Source organism: Salmo salar, chromosome ssa20, assembly GCF_905237065.1.
Source record: "Salmo salar chromosome ssa20, Ssal_v3.1, whole genome shotgun sequence".
In the NCBI taxonomy this organism is placed as follows: Eukaryota; Metazoa; Chordata; class Actinopteri; order Salmoniformes; family Salmonidae; genus Salmo; species Salmo salar.
In genome coordinates, this window is record NC_059461.1 from 28,736,348 (window position 1) to 28,756,972 (window position 20,625).

At 41.5% G+C, this 20,625-nt stretch overlaps 1 protein-coding gene across 9 annotated transcripts in view; it reads left to right on the forward strand.

The window, feature by feature from the left end:
• The first annotated feature begins 1,344 nt into the window (after positions 1-1,344).
• The window catches only part of wscd2 (WSC domain containing 2), a 75,745-nt gene continuing 56,464 nt past the window's right edge, over positions 1,345-20,625 (forward strand). The window contains exons 1-3 of one of the 9 annotated variants that reach the window (XM_014161198.2): positions 1,345-1,465; positions 1,822-1,904; positions 2,257-2,273. The gene's annotated coding sequence lies outside the window, so the exon portion shown is untranslated. Of the gene's footprint in view, positions 1,905-2,154; positions 2,274-3,403; positions 3,596-20,625 lie in introns of those variants that run through there. The other 8 variants (XM_045703165.1, XM_045703166.1, XM_014161197.2 and 5 more) reach the window with 8 other exon arrangements.

Genomic DNA, 20,625 nt, shown 5'->3' on the forward strand with positions numbered 1-20,625 from the left:
TGACTGTTGACGTGCTGTGAAGTGGAATTCTCTTTAAGCTCAATTTCATGGAAAACGTGTCATATTTCTAATAGAGAAGTGTGATTTTTGATGTCTAATCCAAGTGAAAATGTTTTGAGATATTTTTAGAGCATAGAATATTCATACTTTGCATTACTCAGCTCAGCTCTGATTAACAAACATGTTTGCTTACACAAGCTATTTGTTTTCATTTCCATGTATTGTGGATGACTCATGTGCATGGAGTGCCTGAGTTTCTGCTTACCTGGTCTTATTGGCTCAGGGGGTATTTCATTGGACTTATGTTCTGGTTCTGTGAGTGTCTGTGTCTGTTTTTCATTATGTGTGTGTGGGTGTGTGTGTGTGTGTGGGGGGGGGGAGTGGGTGCATGCTGGCCTTTAAAAGCCTGCTTAATGCTGTTTCTGTGCTATTGATTCCAATGTCGTCATTTGCAGTGGGAGACTGATCAAACTTTGATCAGCGAGAGTATTTTACACTCGAGGAAGATTTGTTTCTGAGCAGAGCATATGATAGCTCTAGCCACTAAGTTAAGAGATCCTTGTGTGTGCCGGTTAAGCATGCTGGTGGACTTGGATTTGAGAAGGCTGAGGCAAGGATTGTGTGGTGCTCTGTATAGGCTTCTTCAAATGAGATGAACAGCAGTGAAGGTATCAGCTCTATCCAATACATCCAATTTATAGTCAGGACCATATGGCTGAAATTGTAGTTATGGAGACAGATGAGAGTGGGTGAAAAATACTCAATTCAAGAGAAGTAAAAATGTGAACATTGTGGTTCAAGGCAGCAACACCCCTCAATATGTAAGTAGATGAAGAGAGAGAGAAAGATGGAGAGAGAGAAATAAATAAAGGAGAGGGAAAGAAAGAGGGAGAGAGAAAGAGAGTGAGAGCGAGCGAGAGACTTTCATTAGGCTAGTATGATTCTCAAGCCAACTGCTGTAAACTGTAGAGGTTCCATGTTGGAGAACTTAATCCTGTTTTCATGAAAACATAATTAGAGGTAGAATATTTTGGTGCATTGTTGTGACATTACATAGTAGAAGCTGATCTGTCATCTTGTCAAGGTGACCATGCTTTGACCCACCCCTGCCCCATATAAATAATTCAAGACGTGAACGTACATAAATAGCTCAAACTGTAGGATAAATGTACCATGATTCGTTTGACGTGCAGGGTGGCCTATATGGTTTATAATGTTTCATATATGGAATAGAAAACCGCGCAGTGTGGCACTGCGCCCTTGGTTGCGCGTCTTTTATGCTGTGTCTCTTTAAATACAGTAGGCAGTGCTGTCGGCCTGTGTGGAGCGCAGAGCGCAGTTACCACTGTGGTGTGCACGATCCGCAGGGCTGTTTGACAGGCACTCTGGACACGGAGAGACAAGTCGCCTCGCCGTGACACGCTGGCTGCATCATACCGACTTTGACCTAACAGCAGATTACGAGGTACGGAAATGATCGTCTCCTGCGTACCGTCATCAACATAATTGAGTTTGCTTCAAGGACCATATGCTATTCTGCCTTATTCTGTCCTTGTAAATAAGCGTGTGGCAGCATCCACAGAATGCTGTATTGAACTAGACAGAGATTGGTTTGTAACGGGATTGAGAATCGCAGTGACAGAGGACAGACGCACGGACGTTATGGTGAATACATAAATGAGATACCCTATCGCAACATTTAGACTACCACTGGATCTATACTCTTAATTTTGTGAGGAATTTTCACGGAGCACGGACCAAGATTGTGAATGAGAGCTGTATCAGACCGATTCTTATTTCAGAGTTCTGTCTTTCCATTAGGTTCAGCCAAATATTTCCGTATATGCGGTAACGGATTGTATTCGACTCTCCCTTGGATTACTCTCTTATGACTCCTATTTGAGGTAGGTTATGCACCTTATCATATTTTATATATTGAAATTAAAGTTGTCAAACAATTATTATTATTTGCCAGATATGAAATTGTAGGCTATTATGGGCGTTTTCTTTAAGCAGATGCACATTTACATGTAAATGTATTGTACGTTATAACATCTATCAGCAGATTTCTAATGTATAAAATCTGGTTCTATCAGCTGGTTTCTTCAGTATAATATCTGAGAAATGTGCCCCATCACAATTGTTGACTTTCAGACAGTGTAGTGTAATTTCAGCAAACCCCATGCAGTGTTACAACTTGTTCACTACTCATCATTGGTCCTCTTCTCTCCCCTGGGATCTTTATGTATGCTGCAGTGGGCTCTGACATAAATGTAAGTAATACAAACATCTGAATGTATTCTACAGCCTATAGCTTATTAAAAGTAGACCATTATTTTTGCAGCCTGCTGAAGGTTGTGGTGAGAGACCTACTTGTTGTGTTTACTGTATGTACTGACATGTACGTGTAACTGATAGATGCACACACACACACACACACACACACACACACACACACACACACACACACCTACACACCTACACACCTACACACCTACACACCTACACACACACACACACACACACACACACACACACACACTACATGTTAATGTATGTCAATTGTAAAGTATTTTGTGTGCAATGTCTTTTCCGTTACATGTCGGACCCCAGTATAACTAGCTGCCGCCATTGGCGTCAGCTAATGGGAAACAAAATCCAAATCAAAAACCAAAGGATCACTGGTAGCTAATGGTGGAAAGAGTCATTATCACTGAGCTGACATGGAAAACATAACAGATGGTGTCAAGATTTCCTTGAGGGCCTACCATTACCGGACCAGGATGCCTGCTTTATTTCTTCTAACAGACTCTAAAAGCAAGAATAGTTTTATTTAATTCATTTTCTTGCATATGTTCTACATATATTACAAAGAAAGAGGTCAGAAAAGAGGGTACAACAATAGTCTCATTAGCAAGTTATTTGATTTTGGACTGGGTATGTGATGCTATCTATATCTATCTGATTCACCTCAACCCCAAATAAGATCAATTTGTTTAATTTGTTACTGCCAGCACTGAACACAGTGTGGATCTCACAACAACACCTTGTGATACATGCAGGGTTTATTTGGATTAGTTAAGTGCTAATGGAAATGTGAGAGCGCCCTAGTTTCCACCAGTAGCCAACTCATCCCAGCGTGTGCCATCATGCCAAGTCAGTGGCTCAGCTAGGCTGCATGTCATTATTCCCCTGCCTGTTCTGGAGGGCTGGCTTTATGTAAATATCATGTGGCCTTGAATCAACACATCGCCACTCTCACTTTACCCAAAGTGTGAAGTAGCTGGACTTTCTTTAGAGCCCTCGTGCTAATGTTTAACTAGCATAATGATTTGCAGATCCACCTCAGAGAGCAGAGGAAACCTGCCTGTCTCTCTGCCTTCCTGACTTTCTGCTTTCACTTCCTTCACCCTCTGTTGTTCTGTTACTAGAGCTAATGACATGCTTCGATATATGTTAGGAGATGTATTCTCCTTTGTGGCAGCTCAGTAATGGGGCAATTGACTGAAGTGATATTCAGGGGTATTTATCATGAAACATCATCATCTGTCAGCAGATGCTCTCCAGAAGCATATTTATTCAGTAAGGACTGGAGGTAAGCAAACATTCCCACATGTAATAGCTTTCTTGGGTCAGAATAACAGAATAGCAATATCTTAAGTCTGTAAAATGACCACAAGGCCTTGAAATGCCCAGTTATTAATGCTAGGATTGTTGCCATTGTACAGTAGCCTTTGGGCAATTCCACGATAACAAAAATGTATGACAAACAAAAACCATTGATTTGAAAGTTTAACAAACCATACAACTCTATGCACAAGGACTACTTTTAACAATTACCACAGAAAAACATACAAAAACGAATTCAGTGGAAAAACTGTGCAGATGCAAACTTGGGTAATGGAATTACAGTAAAATCCCCCTTAGGTTTTTATGTAACCACGTTTTCCAAAAACTCTGCAGAAAGATAGGGGTGTCAGCTATGACATGGCACCTTGAGTTTGCTTATTGAACTACAGTAAGTGAGGTGAATTTACACCCGGTAACGGAATTACATCATGGGTCCCTGATCTGTACAACACATATGCATAATTATGGATATGAATGTCATTCTCTGTTTCACAAGTTTGGACATCACAGCTGACAATTGCAGGGCACAGTAGAATACACCACAGTACAATACAGCACAGCAATGCAGAGTAGAGTTTAGTACAGTGCAGTACAGTACAGTAAACTAGAGTATAGTTCAATACAGTATACAGTACAATATACTATACTATACTATACTATACTATACTTTTCTTTACTGTGCTGCATTGTACTGTACTCTACTGTACTCTACTCAATATACTGTATTGCACTGTACTCTACTCAATGTACTGTATTGTACTATCTAAACTTGGGAAACATATGTCTATGATAGGTTCAGATTTGGTCTAGTCCGGTCCGTCTGTGGACGTTAACATTAAGGCCAGGGTGGACTGACCAAATTTCAACAACTTTTCAACGTCTATGGATGTCCGGTGTCGGTCGGTGCTCAGTGGGTGAGGATGCTGGTTACAGTAAATGGAAAGAGAGGGGCTCATGGGTAGGTGTCAGTAAGAGCTGGGAGAGGTGAAATTAACTGGAGAGTGAGAGAGAAAGGCAGAGAAAGGCAGAGAGAGAGAGAGAGAGAGAGAGAGAGAGAGAGAGAGAGAGAGAGAGAGAGAGAGAGAGAGAGAGAGAGAGAGAGAGAGAGAGAGAGAGAGAGAGAGAGAGAGAGAGAGAGAGAGAGAGAGAGAGAGAGAGAGAGAGAGAGAGAGAGAGAGAGAGAGAGAGAGAGAGAGAGAGAGAGAGAGGTTGTCCAGACTGACTGTTTTACTCTTGGTTTCATCACCAGACAACAGAAAGACAAAGAAAACAGTTATCAGTTGAACATAACAGTATGCCAGTGGAAGGGAGGACAGTAGCCTGGGAACACAACTGTGGTTTGGACTTTTATGATATCCCATTGTAGCCAATTCAGTTGCAGTAATTCCATTACCAATTTGGATAATGGAATTACGAGTTTTAATCACTTAATAATTCATAAACAAAATTGGTAGGTCTATCTTTACATGTTGCTTCTGTGAACTTTCATTATCCTCCCTCATGACAAATTAGAAAATATCTTAAAGATATGTGGGGTTTTGGCAATATTTCTTAAACTTACAGAAGGTAAACAATATCTCCAAAACTCAATATAAGTGTTGGTATTAGTTGACAGGGGTGTTTACGTCAACATTATTGCATTTTGATGTATTTCTGATACCCTTTAAGACTTTTTATTGTTGATGTTTTTTAAGACCTCTTTTCCATCCATAAATCAAAGCCTTTACTTATGTATGTCTAATTTTTAAGATGGAAAATGGTTGAAAAATGTATCTATGCCTTCATTTCCCAAAAATATAGAGTCTTAGCTTTCATTTGACACCCAATTTGATATGCTCCTATGAACTTCACTGAACTTCACGTTGTTCCTCATGGGTCCTTTTCCATGGAAATACCCGTTGTCATCACGCTCTCGAGATAACGGGTATAAAACCGAATACCCACTATTAATGGCAGGTTGTATATATTATATAAGTGTCAACACCTTCTACTTTTAAATCAGATGGATTAATTATAAGTCACACATTTTGAGAAATTACATTTTGATTTGATTTATTAGCATCCCCATGAGTCGACGCCAATGACGACTGCTAGTTTTCCCGGGGTCCAACATATAACGAAACATACATTACAGACAAAATACTTTACACTTTACGTACATTTAAAAAAACATCATTATCATTACTGTAGCTGACAGAAGCTTTCCCGCACCCCAGCCATCTACTAGCCTGAGGCTGAAAATGGGGGGACAGGCTAGTTACATGAACGCTTAAGGGGGATTCAATTCTGAGTGAGGCTGTGCGAAGCAGAAACAGGATATCTAAATAATGTTCCTCTAGCCCCCTCACAGTTAGCTTGGAACAAGAAGCAGCCAGGTGCTCTCAATGACTGTTATTGGAATGTTAGCTAACCATGGTGATAACTGATGCATGGTACTGTATTTTGTAGTATTACCCATTCATTCTTACCAATTATACACCAGGGCAGCTGACACGTTCGTTGTGAGTGCTCATTCCTGTCAACCTTACAAGAATCTTTCAAAGAACAGTTTTTCAAAATATAGTATGAAAATAAAGGTAACTGCCAAAAAAAGGAAATACTTTAGTAAATGAGGGATACAAAGTATACTGAAAGCAGGTGCTTCCACAGAGGTGTGGTCCCTGAGTTAATTACGCATCATGCTTTGGGTCATGTATAAAAACACCCAGTTTCCCATTGTTTTGGCTACCATGGCTAGAAGAAGAGATCCCAGTGACTTTGAAAGAGGGCTCTCAAAGGAGCATAGGGTGCTTAAAGGGTGTGTGTGTCTCAGTCACCAGCTCTCAACCCAATTGAACACTTTTGGGAAATTCTGGAGCGGCGCCTGAGACAGTGTTTTCCACCACCATCAACAAAACACCAAATTATGGAATTTCTCATGGAAGAACGGTGTCGAATTCCTCCAATAGAGTTCCAGACACTTGTAGAATCTATGCCAAGGTGCATTGAAGCTGTTCAGGTGGCTCGTGGTGCCCAATGCCCTATTAAGACACTTTATGTCAGTGTTTCCTTTATTTTGACAGTTACCTGTAGTATTTAATTTTGAATTTTAGAGGGGTTTATTGCTAGGAGGCTTAGCACCCAGCCCAATGGAGCACTTTAAAGCCTCTCAGATATGCAGCCCTCTGTAGAGCCATGACCAGAGCAGCACAGTGTCCAGAATCACAGTGATGAAGGCTTTGAATTTCTTCAGCATTTATGTTGCTTCCGTATCTCTTTATCCTCTTGTTGACCTCTCAGTGGCTCCTCATGGATCGGAACCAGTGGCTCTGGTCTGTGAAGATAACCAGGGGAACTGACATGAAGGAGAACATCCATGTCTGAGCTTGTCATAGCATTTAAACCCTCTGAACCCTGCTGCTTTATGGGGAGGCACTGTACTTTACTGTATGTATGTTTGATGATGTGCTCTCTCTATCGATATTTCGCCATCATGAATGGATGCCAAGATTCTCATTAGAGTGTATACAGAAATAGCCTGGCTATAAAAAAACTGAGAATCAGTGTTGAGTGCTTAAGCTCTGGCATGTGGACAATGGCTCCTCACTGGTCCCTGGGTTTCGTCAGTGCAGTGTCTCAGTGAAGTGGTACATTAGACAGAGGGAGTTGATGGTTTTCTGTACTCATTGTCAAATGCTGTTTTGGAGCAGAATAAGGCTGAATGTTTCAGACAAGGAAGAATCATAGACAGACAGAACAGCAGATCTCTGACCTGTCAGTTCTAAGGAGTTGAATCAGGGGTTGAAGTGAAGAACAGTGAATAATACACGCCCATCATCTCAATGCAAACAGTATAACGCCTCCAAATTCAGACAGGTTAATTAGGCATTGTCTCATCTATGACCTCTATAAACAGTGAGACACAGGACTAGTGATGGCTATATATATATATATAGTGATGGCTCAGTCATATGTTTTTCTGAGGGAAATGACAGAAACATTCGTACACTTTCAGCTCTGTGATTGGCTATATATATATATATATATATAGTGATGGCTCAGTCATATGTTTTTCTGAGGGAAATGACAGAAACATTCGTACACTTTCAGCTCTGTGATTGTTTCTAGTATAAGTAAGTATGACTATATGTTTCATGTTCTCCTTTGTGGCACAGAGGAAAATGCTCTATTTTCCTGCTAATATTTCCTTAAAGGACAAGATGATTTTGGAGTGGGGATTATCTGCAAGACTCTTTGATCAGTTCCAGGGAAGGCCCGAGGAGGGTTGGCTTTGCTGTATTCATATCTCAGACAGATTTTTTGCTCAGACCGGGTTCATCTGTAACAGTGGAATTTTTCAATAAATAATACTCAAGTAATAACTGCCTGAAAATGGTAAATTAACATTGTGTGGAGAAAGGCCAGACTATGGGAAAACCCTCAAATATGATGTCCTAATGGGGTATAACATTGACATTGTGTGTGTGCACGCGTGTGGGTGTCTGTGTGCGTGTGTGCGTATGTCGCTGTTATGCATTCCATTCACTTCATCCTCATCGAACACTTTCATGTTTATGCTGATGTTGTTACTCTTGAGGAGTTTTAAGAGCCAGCCTGTGGACAGATGTTCCTCTCGGAAGGATGTGAACCCAGGCCTGTCCACTTAGAGTAATACTCCTCCGCTGGGCCTCCTCCAGTAGACAGCACATAGAGCAAAGCACCCTGTGTACAGTTTTAGGAAGGTGGTAGTGGGCTGGTACTGGTGTGTGTGGGTGGCTGGGGAGTCCAGCATGCTGGGATGCGGCTGTCAGTGAATCACCAGTGTGTTTCCCTGCGCGCTGTGGAGTCTGTCACTGTTAACATGTTGTTGTGGAAAATTCGGGCACCACAATCTCTAACGGTGTCTGCCTGGCCGTTAGCTGTGGGGTCTGCCCACCGAGGAGGAAGGATGATGGATCAGCTGTGTTAGAGGCGTCCCAATGGCGAAGGATGACTGAGGGACACCGTAGAAAGGGCAGGCCACTGTCAGCACCGTCACAGAAACAAGGAGTGGATTTGTCATCATTTGTCATCACTGTCATTAGCCAAGGTCATTACTGTAACACTGCTAGTCAGTGTGTGAATCCACTCTATAATGCCGGTTGTGTTTAGAGCTGGCTTGTTTATATACTGTAATGTGGTTATCAACAGCTGGCTCATACCCTCTGGTCCTTATTGTATCCTTGAACTTCAATTGGTGTTGTGTTTTGATGATTTAAATGTATTCAGTTGGCTTTGTCAGTCATTTATTTATTAGACATTGTATTGCAGAGGAAGTCATCAGAACAGGCCAGTACCTGTATGCTCATCATACCCAGCATTCACATCATCCATCAATCAACTGGTTTTGAAAGGTTGATACCAGGTCTTCTCAGTTGGCAGAGTTGAAGTAGATAATGCATATGCTATTAAGCTCTTCCCTGACAAACACATGCTTATTAACCCAAAATGGCTGATTAGGTATGATCGTCAGCCACTGTAGAAGAACCTTCCCAAGGCCTAATCACGTGATTCCCTCATCAATACTAACTCTAACACTACTCTACTCTCCCCTTGTGTGTGGGTGTGTGTGGGTGTGGGTGTGTGTGCATGTGACAGAGAGAAAGAGTGTGGACACTAGAGAATTAGAGAGTGAGGGGAAAAAGAGAGAAAGATTAGTCCATTATGTAGTCACTGGCTGACCTTGAGATACGGCCAGTCATAGGGATTAGAACATCAGCCAACTGTAATTGCTGACCTACAATAACAGACCCTCTTGTTCATTCTTGAACTTGGTTGCTGACACACAAACAACCCTTTGTCTGCATCAAACTACTGGATCATGTTTTCTCTTCCTGGTTTACCAAGAGGGCACTACCTGCCAACACCCATCCTCCTAAAACACAGACTTTAGTTCTCTGGTTCCACTTTCAGCGCGTCTTAAAGCAGGGAGATGTAGTTACTGGCGCCAGTGTGTAACTCAGAGAGCCATTTATCTTGGGTTAATCCTGAGCCTTAAACTAAAGTCCCATTGATATTTAACACACAACTTCCAAAGCCTGGAGATTTCCACGCTATTATGTTCCATTCTGCAAATGAATTCCCATATTAAAGTAATTAATGCCTCCTTAGGCTGATGAGCGTTGGAACATGTGGGAAGAAAGATAAACACAGCATTTATTTCATAATTTATCTTTTTGTTTTGAGCTACAGTTGCTGACTGATGAATTCAGGCTCTGTTTGGGTAACAAGTTGCAGATATTACCCAGATCTTCCCCTTGCTGGTAGAAGAATGCAACTATAGTATGGTCTGTAGTAAGTTACACATACCTCATCTTCACAATAATCTTCATGCACAATAACCTAGTTTACCAATTTAAGGCCTAGTTATGTAGAGAACCATGGTGAATCTGCACTGCATGGGACAGTAGGAAATAGGAAATGGACTGTGGATCCAAACCCATATTCAGAAAGATCTGTGAAGAATCAGACAAGCTTCACTTAAAAGAGGAAAGGGATGAGATATTTCATATTAATGCTCCCTTCCTCCCTCCAATGCAGCACCAGTTGTTAGTCTGATAAAGGATATGAGAAGAGAGATCCCCTGTGGGTCTGTCTGTCTGTCTACAGGGAGAGGCAGCAGCCTATCAGATCTCCTCTCCTCTCCCCTCTTCTTGGTGGGCCCTAATTGGGCTGTCACACCTGCCATGCAGATTTGTCATAATGCTGTGAAGTGAAGTTCCTCGCAAATTCACAGGGTGCATCCCACTGTTCCTGCTAGAAGTCTCTACATACAACAGGCCTGTTACTGCTGTGTAATTCAAATCAAATCCAATTGTATTTTTCACGTTTCTTAAACAAGAGGTGACTAACAGTGAAATTCTTACTTATGGGCCCTTCCCAACAGTGTAGAGAGAAAAAAAAGATAAATAGTAGAAAAGTAATAACACGAGGAAAAAAACTATTATCATGGAATAAGTGGTTAAACGAGCACTAATGAGGGGCCCACAGTTGGTCATGCACCGTTGGGAACAATTACATGAAGGATGAACCTTAAATGTTCTTACAATATGTTTTCTGCTCTTCATGACTATGATTTTGTAATGTAATGTAATGCAGTAGCCAAGCTCTGTTTTTTTACTATAAGACCTGCAATTGTTACCGTTCCACAATGTTTTCATACAAAGAGTTGGCTCCTGCACTACAAGCATCAAATAGGATGTCTTAAAGGCCCAGTGCAGTCAAAACATGATTTCCTGTGTTTTATATATATTTCCACACTAGGAGATTGGAATAATACTGTGAAATGATGATAATTCCCTTTTAGTGTAAGAGCTGTTTGAAAGGGCCGCCTGAAATGTCAGTCTGTTTTGGTGGGATGGAGTTTTAGCCTGCCCGGTGACATCACCAGGTGGTAAATTAGTTAATAGACCAATAAGAAAGAGAGCCAAACCTCTCTGCCAATAACAGCTAGTTTTAGGTTTTCTCCTGGCCACTCAGACCACTCTCAGACAGTCGTAGCAAAATTCTTGCTTGATAAATTGCTCTTTGCTAAGAAGCTATTTTTAAAAAATGTTTAAAACAATCACAGTAAGGTACTTAATTGTTACCCAGAAATGATTTGATATTGAGATAAAAACATCTGCATTGGACCTTTTAAATATTAGCCTGGCATTGTTTCTAGTCTGGTGATAAGCAGTAAGCACGCTCATTCATTCTCCATCTGTCAGTGAAGTCACATAGGTCTGGTGAGATATGTGGTGTCACATTATTACACAGTGCCTGGTCATCCACGTGGCAGGGCCCATGCCATGTTGGCTCCCATCATCTCCTGTGTCTACTCTGTGTTGACAGCATGTGTCAGTACCAGGTCTCTTATAGATGTGCCTGAGGATGACTCAGCTCACTCAGTCCCTCACTGACTCCCTGGTGGAAACATTTCCCCATGCAGCCACATGGACGTAAACAAGGTCTTGCTGAAAGGTTAGATTGAGGCCAGGGTTGGGAATGCTATATTGCTGCTACTACAGTATGTAGCTATGACTTATTCATGGGGAACATAACCTCAAGTGTTGCTGGTATGATTATACCTAGGCTGGGAAAAGGCTGTGTGACTTCTGTGGATGGATGATGCTTCAAATCCTAAGTGGATGTTATACTATTATTCTGTTGAATACAGCCCTCAACCCAGACGGAGGAAGCTGTGTATGAAATATGTGTGTTGGCATGCATGGTGTGTATTCAGGGGCAAAGTGCTTGCCCCTGAATACACTACTCTCCTCTCATCGTACCCATATTTAAAGCAATGTTTGAATTAAGATTTATTACTACTATTTTCCCTTAGCAACCTTCATGGCTCTGTGAAGAGCCTTATACAATTTCCTCCTTGCCTTCCTCTACCCCCCTCTTTTCTCTCTTCCTCTTCATCAGTTTTATTATCTTTTCCTCCAAGTCTCTACTACAACTCTGCATGGCCACTTCCCCTGAGAGGGAGAGAGAGAATGAGAGAGAATCTCTCTCTCTTTCCATTTCAGCTGGGACTTGAGTGCTTTGTACACTTCATATTTTATTCATCCTGTGAGTGAGAGGCTGCAGTACAGAGGCTTCCTCAGTCCTGTGAGCCCAGAGCACGTCTCGGCAGCTGTCATACTGTCTGCAGCCCAGCTGCACGTATTCTCCCTTCTGCGGCAGCAGCACACACTCATATCACACCACTCTCCACTGGACACACAACACATGCATATCTCCCCATAAAATACAAAAGCTGCAGTTCCTTGATTTCCTTTTCCTCAATCTCATGTCATGTGATATTCTGATTGCATGGACACAAAAAGGCAGTGCATTCTGAGACCTGAAAAGCAATGATACTGATTCTTAACAGAGTTGCACCTTTTCCTTTTGTTTAATCAGTTTACTAAGAATCTGGAAATTTGATCTCTAAAGGGCAGCACCTACACTAATTAGTGATGTGCAACAGGAATGCCCTTTTTTAAATTCTTAACTTCCACTGCCGGATAGGAGATTGAGGTTACAGTAGATTTCACCATGTTCCTCTTCATTATCCATCAACCCTTTAGGGCTACACACCTTCATTAGCTTCTTCCTTCCTGTCTGAGTGAAGAGGCAAAAAGAGCAACAACAATAACAACAACATCAGTCTTCCAGAAATAGAAACAGCAGTGAGCAACAGGGACTCCCTCTAACGATGGCCCCTCTTTAATTAATGTGGCTGTGATGATATCCGGCTGCCGGTGCTACTCAGCCTTTTCAGGCAGATTGGCGTGATGAGTAGGCCCATGGTTCATTGGCCGTTCCGCAAGAGGAGGCATGCTCACGGAACTCTCAACCCCAACCTTACCCCACACCACCCTCATCACCCTCTCTCTCCCCCAAAACAACTACATCCAGCCCTCTGGGTCCTGGCCACTGCCTGACATGACTGCTCACTGTTGCAGAGCTCTGATGAAAAGACAAAATGCCCTGGGCTTTTGGAGGCGATCCACTGCAGTGGTAAAGCAGTGTTCATCAGGGTGAGAGGCAGGTTCACATGCTTCTCTTCGCATCCTCATCATACCTTCTCTTGGTGTGCTAAGGTTCAGGCCAAGGCCTCTGGAGTCTGCTCAATCTCTATGGCTCAAAATAGTCATCAGGCTGTTCAGGTTTTCCTGAGGATAACTAGAAACAGAGTGTAGAGTCCATGGACATTGTGAGGACATTGAGCTTTCTGTACCTAGAAATGCTTTCTGAATAGAAAATAATGCCTTAAAAGCAGTCCACAATGAAGGACTATTTGGAAAGCTGAAATGTAGCTCAGTAAATCTCTGCTCTTGCTGATGATTCATGTACAGTAGTGGTCGACCGATTAATCGGAATGGCCGATTAATTAGGGACAATTTCAAGTTTTCATAACAATCAGTAATCTGCATTTATTTTTTGGGACACCGATAATGGCTGATTACATTGCACTCCATGAGGAGACTGTGTGGCAGGCTGACTACCTGTTATGCAAGTGCAGCAAGGAACCAAGGTAAGGTGCTAGCTAACGTTAAACGTATCTTATAAAAAACAATCAATCTTAACATTATCACTAGTTAACTACACATGGTTGATGATATTACTAGTTTATCTAGCTTGTCCTACATTGCATATAATCGATGCGGTGCCTGTTAATTTATCATTGAATCATAGCCTACTTTGCCAAACGGGTGATTTAACAAGCGCATTCGCGAAAAAAGCACTGTCGTTGCACCAATGTGTACCTAACCATAAACATCAACGCCTTTCTTAAAATCTATACACAAGTATATATTTTTAAACCTGCATATTTAGTTAATATTGCCTGCTAACATGAATTTCTTTTAACTAGGGAAATTGTGTCACTTCTCTTGCGTTCTGTGCCACAGAGTCAGAGTATTTGCAGCAGTTTGGGTCACCTGGCTCGTTGCGAACTGTGTGAAGACTATTTCTTCCTAACAAAGACAGCCAACTTCGCCAAACGGGGGATGATTTAACAAAAGCGCATTTGCGAAAAAATCACAATCGTTGCACAAATGTACCTAACCATGAACATCAATGCCTTTCTTAAAATCAATACAGAGAAGTATATTTTTTTAAACCTGCATATTTAGTTAAAAGAAATTCAGGTTAGCAGGCAATATTAAACTAGGGAAATTCTGTCACTTCTCTTGCATTCATTGCACGCAGAGTCAGGGTATATGCAGCAGTTTGGGCCTCCTGGCTCGTTGCGAACTAATTTGCCAGAATTTTACGTAATTATGACATAAGATTGAAGGTTGTGCAATGTAACAGCAATATTTAGACTTATGGATGCCACCCGTTAGATAAAATACAGAACTGTTCCGTATTTCACTGAAAGAATAACCGTTTTGTTTTCGAAATGATATTAGGCTGGCAATACTAAAGTACCTATTAGAACATCCAATAGTCAAAGGTATATGAAATACAAATGGTATAGAGAGAAATAGTCCTATAATAACTACAACCTAAAACTTCTTACCTGGGAATATTGAAGACTCATGTTAAAAGGAACCACCAGCTTTCATATGTTCTCGTGTTCTTAGAAAGGAACTTAAATGTTAGCTTTTTTACATGGCACATATTGCACTTTTACTTTCTTCTCCAACACTTTGTTTTTGTGTTATTTAAACCAAATTGAACATGTTTCATTATTTATTTGAGACTAAATTGATTTTATTGATGTATTATATTAAGTTAAAATACATGTTCATTGTTCATTCAGTATTGTTGTAATTTTCATTATTAGAAATATATATATAAAATCGGCCGATTAATCGGCAGCGGGGTTTTTTGGCCCAATAATCGGTATCGGTATCGGCGTTGAAAAATCATAATCGGTCGACCTCTAATGTACAGTACAGTATAATATGCAGTCATTTTCTGCTGCATAGTGAAATGTTCCAATTTGAATGTGCCTTTCAGTTTCATTAGACTCCCAGGCTGTTAAAACAAGAAACTATTTGTTCCTTGCGCCCCTCACGGTATAAGCACATCCTGGTCTAGAGTCAGACTGGCAGACAGACAACTTTCTGCTCCCCCCCTAATCATGTGTCATCCTATCTGAATTGGCCTTGAGACATTGTCACACAGCCAAGAGGAGGAGTATTGCATATTGAATGTTGAAAGGGGAGATATTAGACATGAATAGATATTAATAGACATAGACGTTAATGTTCAGTAGGAAGCTCCTAAAGGTTAACCTGTTGGGGCTAGGGGGCAGTATTTGCACGGCCGGATAAAAAACGTACCCGATTTAAACTGGTTACTACTCTTGCCCAGAAACGAGAATATGCATATAATTAGTAGATTTGGCTAGAACACACTCTAAAGTTTCTAAAACTGTTTGAATGGTGTCTGTGAGTATAACAGAACTCATATGGCAGGCCAAAACCTGAGAAGATTCCATAAAGGAAGTGCCCTGTCTGACAATTTGTTGTCCTTCTGTGGCATCTCTATCGAAAATACAGCATCTCTGCTGTAACGTGACATTTTCTAAGGCTTCCATTGGCTCTCAGAAGGCGCCAGAAAGTGGAATGACGTCTCTCCTGTCTCTGGGTGGAAAACAGCAGGAGATTTTGTGAGTGGTCAGGCTGAGAACAGTGACACTGGAGATGCGCGTTCAAGTGAATTCTCCATTTTTTTCTTTCAGCCTTTGAATGAATACAATGTCGCCCGGTTGGAATATTATCGTTATTTTACGAGAAAAATAGCATAAAAATTGATTTTAAACAGCGTTTGACATGCTTCGAAGTACGGTAATGGAATATTTTGAAATCTTTTGTCACGAAATGCACTCGCGCGTCACCCTTCGGATAGTGACCTGAACGCACAATCAAAACGGAGCTATTTGAATATAACTATGGATTATTTGGAACCAAAACAACATTTGTTGTTGAAGTAGAAGTCCTGGGAGTGCATTCTGACGAAGAACAGCAAAGGTAATCAAATTTTTCTTATAGTAAATCTGAGTTTGGTGAGTGCCAAACTTGGTGGGTGTCAAATTAGCTAGCCGTGATGGCCGGGCTATGTACTCAGAATATTGCAAAATGTGCTTTCCCCGAAAAGCTATTTTAAAATCTGACATAAAGAACTTCTGTATCTATGATTCTTAAAATAATTGTTATGTATTTTGTGAACGTTAATCGTGAGTAATTTAGTAAATTCACTGGAAGTTTGCGGTGGGTATGCTAGTTCTGAACATCACATGCTAATGTAAAAAGCTGTTTTTTGATATAAATATGAACTTGATTGAACAAAACATGCATCGAGGTGTCCGATTTTAAAATAGTTTTTCGGTGAAAGCACATTTTGCAATATTCTCAGTAGATAGCCCAGCCATCACGGCTAGCCATTTAGACACCCACCAAGTTTAGCCCTGACCAAACTCCAATTTACTATTACAAAAGTTTGATTCCCTTTGTTGTCTTCGTCAGAATGCACTCCCAGGACTGCTACTTCAATAACAAATGTTGGTTTGGTCCAAAATAATCCATCGTTATATCCAAATAGCGGCGTTTTGTTCGTGCGTTCCAGACACTATCCGAAGTGTAAATAATGGTCACGAGCATGGCGCAATTCGTGACAAAAAATGTCTAAATATTCCATTACCGTACTTTGAAGCATGTCAACAGCTGTTTAAAATCCATTTTTATGCCATTTTTCTCGTAAAAAAGCGATAATATTCCGACCGGGAATCTGCGTTTAGGTAAACAGAGGAAAGAAAACAAAGCATTCGGTCGACGCGGGCACGCGCCTGAGTCTCACAGTACTGTAACCAGCCACTATCCAAACGCGCTACTTTTTTTCAGCCAGAGCCTGCAAAGCCACGATTCTGCTTTTTGCCGCCTTCTGAGAGCCCATGGGAGCCGTAGGAAGTGTCACGTAACAGCAGAGATCCTTTGTTTTGGATAGAGATGGCAAAGAAGGCCAAGAAATGGTCAGACAGGGTACTTCCTGTACAGAATCTTCTCAGGTTTTGACCTGCCATTTGAGTTCTGTTATACTCACAGACACCATTCAAACAGTTTTAGAAACTTTGGAGTGTTTTCTATCCAAAGCCAATAATTATATGCATATTCTAGTTACTGGGCAGGAGTAGTAACCAGATTAAATCGGGTACGTTTTTTATCCAGCCGTGTCAATACTGCCCCCTAGCCCTAACAGGATAACATAATGTCCTAGGAGTGTCATCTGATGAAGATCATCAAAGGTTAGTGCTGTATTTAGCTGTGGTTTTGGTTTTTGTGACATATATGCTTGCTTTGAAAATGGCTGTGTGATTATTTTTGGCAGGGTACTCTCCTGACATAATCTACTGTTTTGCTTTAGCTGTAAAGCCTTTTTGAAATCGGGACAATGTGGTTAGATTAACAAGAGTCTTGTCTTTAAAATGGTGTAAAATAGTCATATGTTTGAGAAATTGAAGTTATAGCATTTTTGAGGTATTTGTATTTCGCGCCACGCGATTCCACTGGCTGTTGACTAGGTGGGACGCAAACGTCCCACTGGCCCAGAGAGGTTAATGCCATTAGATATCCTACTCTTGATAAGGCAAAGGTAAAGAATTATCATTTCATCATCATGCTGGTGCGGCAGCTCAGAGCGGCTGTTTTGTTCATGTGGAATCTCATTATGCTCCCTGTAGCTTAGGTGTTGATGCTAAAAGGAGGAGACGGCTTTGCCAAAAGGGGATGGTGGACGGGGGTGAGGGACGGGTGGGAGTGGGACCCTTACAGAAAAACCACATGATTTCACATGGAACACTTCACATGTTTCGTTTCATGTTATCAATCAATCAATCACTCACATTTATTTATAAAGCCCTTCTTACATCAGCTGATGTCACAAAGTGCTGTACAGAAATCCAGCCTAAAACCCCAAACAGCAAGCAATGCAGGTGTAGAAGCACGGTGGCTAGGAAAACTCCCTAGAAAGGCCAGAACCTAGAAAGAAACCTAGAGAGGAACCAGGCTATGAGGGGTGGCCAGTCCTCTTATGGCTGTGCCGGGTGGAGATTATAACGGAACATGGCCAAGATGTGCAAATGTTCATAGATGACCAGCAGGGTCAAATAATAATAATCACAGTGGTTGTCGAAGGTGCAACAGGTCAGCACCTCAGGAGTAAATGTCAGTTGGCTTTTCATAGCCGATCATTCAGAGTATCTCTACCGCTCCTGCTGTCTCTAGAGAGTTGAAAACAGCAGGTCTGGGACAGGTAGCACATCCGGTGAACAGGTCAGGGTTCCATAGCCGCAGGCAGAACAGTTGAAACTGGAGCAGCAGCATGGTCAGGTGGACTGGGGACAGCAAGGAGTCATCAGGCCAGGTAGTCCTGAGGCATGGTCCTAGGGCTCAGGTCCTCCTCCGAGAGAGAAAGAAATAAAGAGAGAAAGAGAGAAAGAAAGAGAGAAAAAGAGAGAGAGAATTCGAGAGAGCATAGTTAAATTCACACAGGACACCGGATAAGACAGGAGAAATACGCCAGATATAACAGACTGACCCTAGCCCTCCGACACATAAATGTTTTTTACACAAGGGGAAGCAGGATAACGCTTTACACAATTCAGATTCAACTGCCGTCCACCTGAAACCTGCTCATGCCACCGTCTTGACATTATCTGCACTGTGTGTGTGTGTGTGTGTGTGTGGTGTGTGTGTGTGTGTGTGTGTGTGTGTGTGTGTGTGTGTGTGTGTGTGTGTGTGTGTGTGTGTGTGTGTGTGTGTGTGTGTGTGTGTGTGTGTGTGTGTGTGTGTGTGTGTGTGTGTGTGTGTGCCAATGGACAGGACAGGATGGGGGGGTTTGGTGACTAATTCTGTCCAGAAATAAACAGCTATACTATACTATACTATATTTAGATAAATAGGAGTCAGAGGTCAGGTGAGCCCATACGTGAGCTGGTTGCGTGGCTCTTTTGCTGAGTCTGGGCTTTAGGGTATCCTTGGCTGCTGGTGAAGTCAGGTTTCAGTTTGTCATTCAGGTACAGGTAAAACCATAGATACAGGTAAAACCACAGGTACAGGTAAAACCACAGGTGCAGGTAAAACCACAGATACAGGTAAAACCACAGGTACAGGTAAAACCACAGGTACAGGTAAAACCACAGGTACAGGTAAAACCACAGGTACAGGTAAAACCATAGATACAGGTAAAACCACAGGTACAGGTAAAACCACAGGTACAGGTAAAACCACAGATACAGGTAAAACCACAGGTACAGGTAAAACCATAGATACAGGTCAAACCACAGGTACAGGTAAAACCACAGGTACAGGTAAAACCACAGGTAACAGGTAAAACCACAGGTACTGTACAACACAAGCTCTTTCAACTTACCATTACTTGACATGCATTGAGCACCTTCACGTTGGTTTGCTTGTAAATACACCAACATCGCTCTCTCTCTAGCCTTCCCTGTGGCTCAGTTGGTAGAGCATGGTGTTTGCAACGCCAGCATGGTGTGTGCAACGCCAGGGTTGTGGGTTCGATTCCCACGGGGGGCCAGTACACAAAAGAAATGCATGAAATTGTATGAAATGTATGCATTCACTACTGTAAGTCGCTCTGGATAAGAGCGTCTGCTAAATGACTAAAATGTAAAAAAATGTAAAATGTTCTCCCACTCAGTCAATAGCAGCAGGCTCTGATTGGATAAATGTGTTTGTTGCCGTCTGATTAGCTTGCTAAGTAGAGTGAAGGTAAGGCTGGGGTGAATGGTGGTGTGGAGTACTGACTGGCCAGGATGTTGGATTAGTAACCAATTTACAGCATTAGTTACAGGTTCTGTTCTCAGTGTATTTGGAATCTATGATCAGGCCACAAGTGATTTGGTTTTGGGTACAGTATGTACAAGGTTGTATCAGGGAGTATGGTTTTGGGTACAGTATGTACAAAGCTGTATCAGATAGTATGGTTTTGGGTACAGTATGTAAAAGCTGTATCAAATAGTATGGTTTTGGGTTCAGTATGTACAAAGCTGTATTAAATAGTAGGGTTTTGGGTTCAGTATGTACAAAGCTGTATCAGATAGTATGGTTTTGGGTACAGTATGTACAAAGCTGTATTAGATAGTATGGTTGTGGGTACAGTATGTACAAAGCTGTATTATATAGTAGGGTTTTGGGTACAGTATGTACAAAGCTGTATTAGATAGTATGGTTTTGGGTACAGTATGTACAAGGTTGTATCAGGGATATGGTTTTGGGTACAATATGTACAAAGCTGTATTAGATAGTATGGTTTTGGGTAGATTATGTACAAAGCTGTATTAGATAGTATGGTTTTGGGTAAAGTATGAACAAAGCTGTATTAAATAGTATGGTTTTGGGTACAGTATGTACAAAGCTGTATTAGATAGTAGGGTTTTGGGTAAAGTATGAACAAAGCTGTATCAGATAGTATGGTTTTGGGTACAGTATGTACAAAGCTGTATTAAATAGTAGGGTTTTGGGTACAGTATGT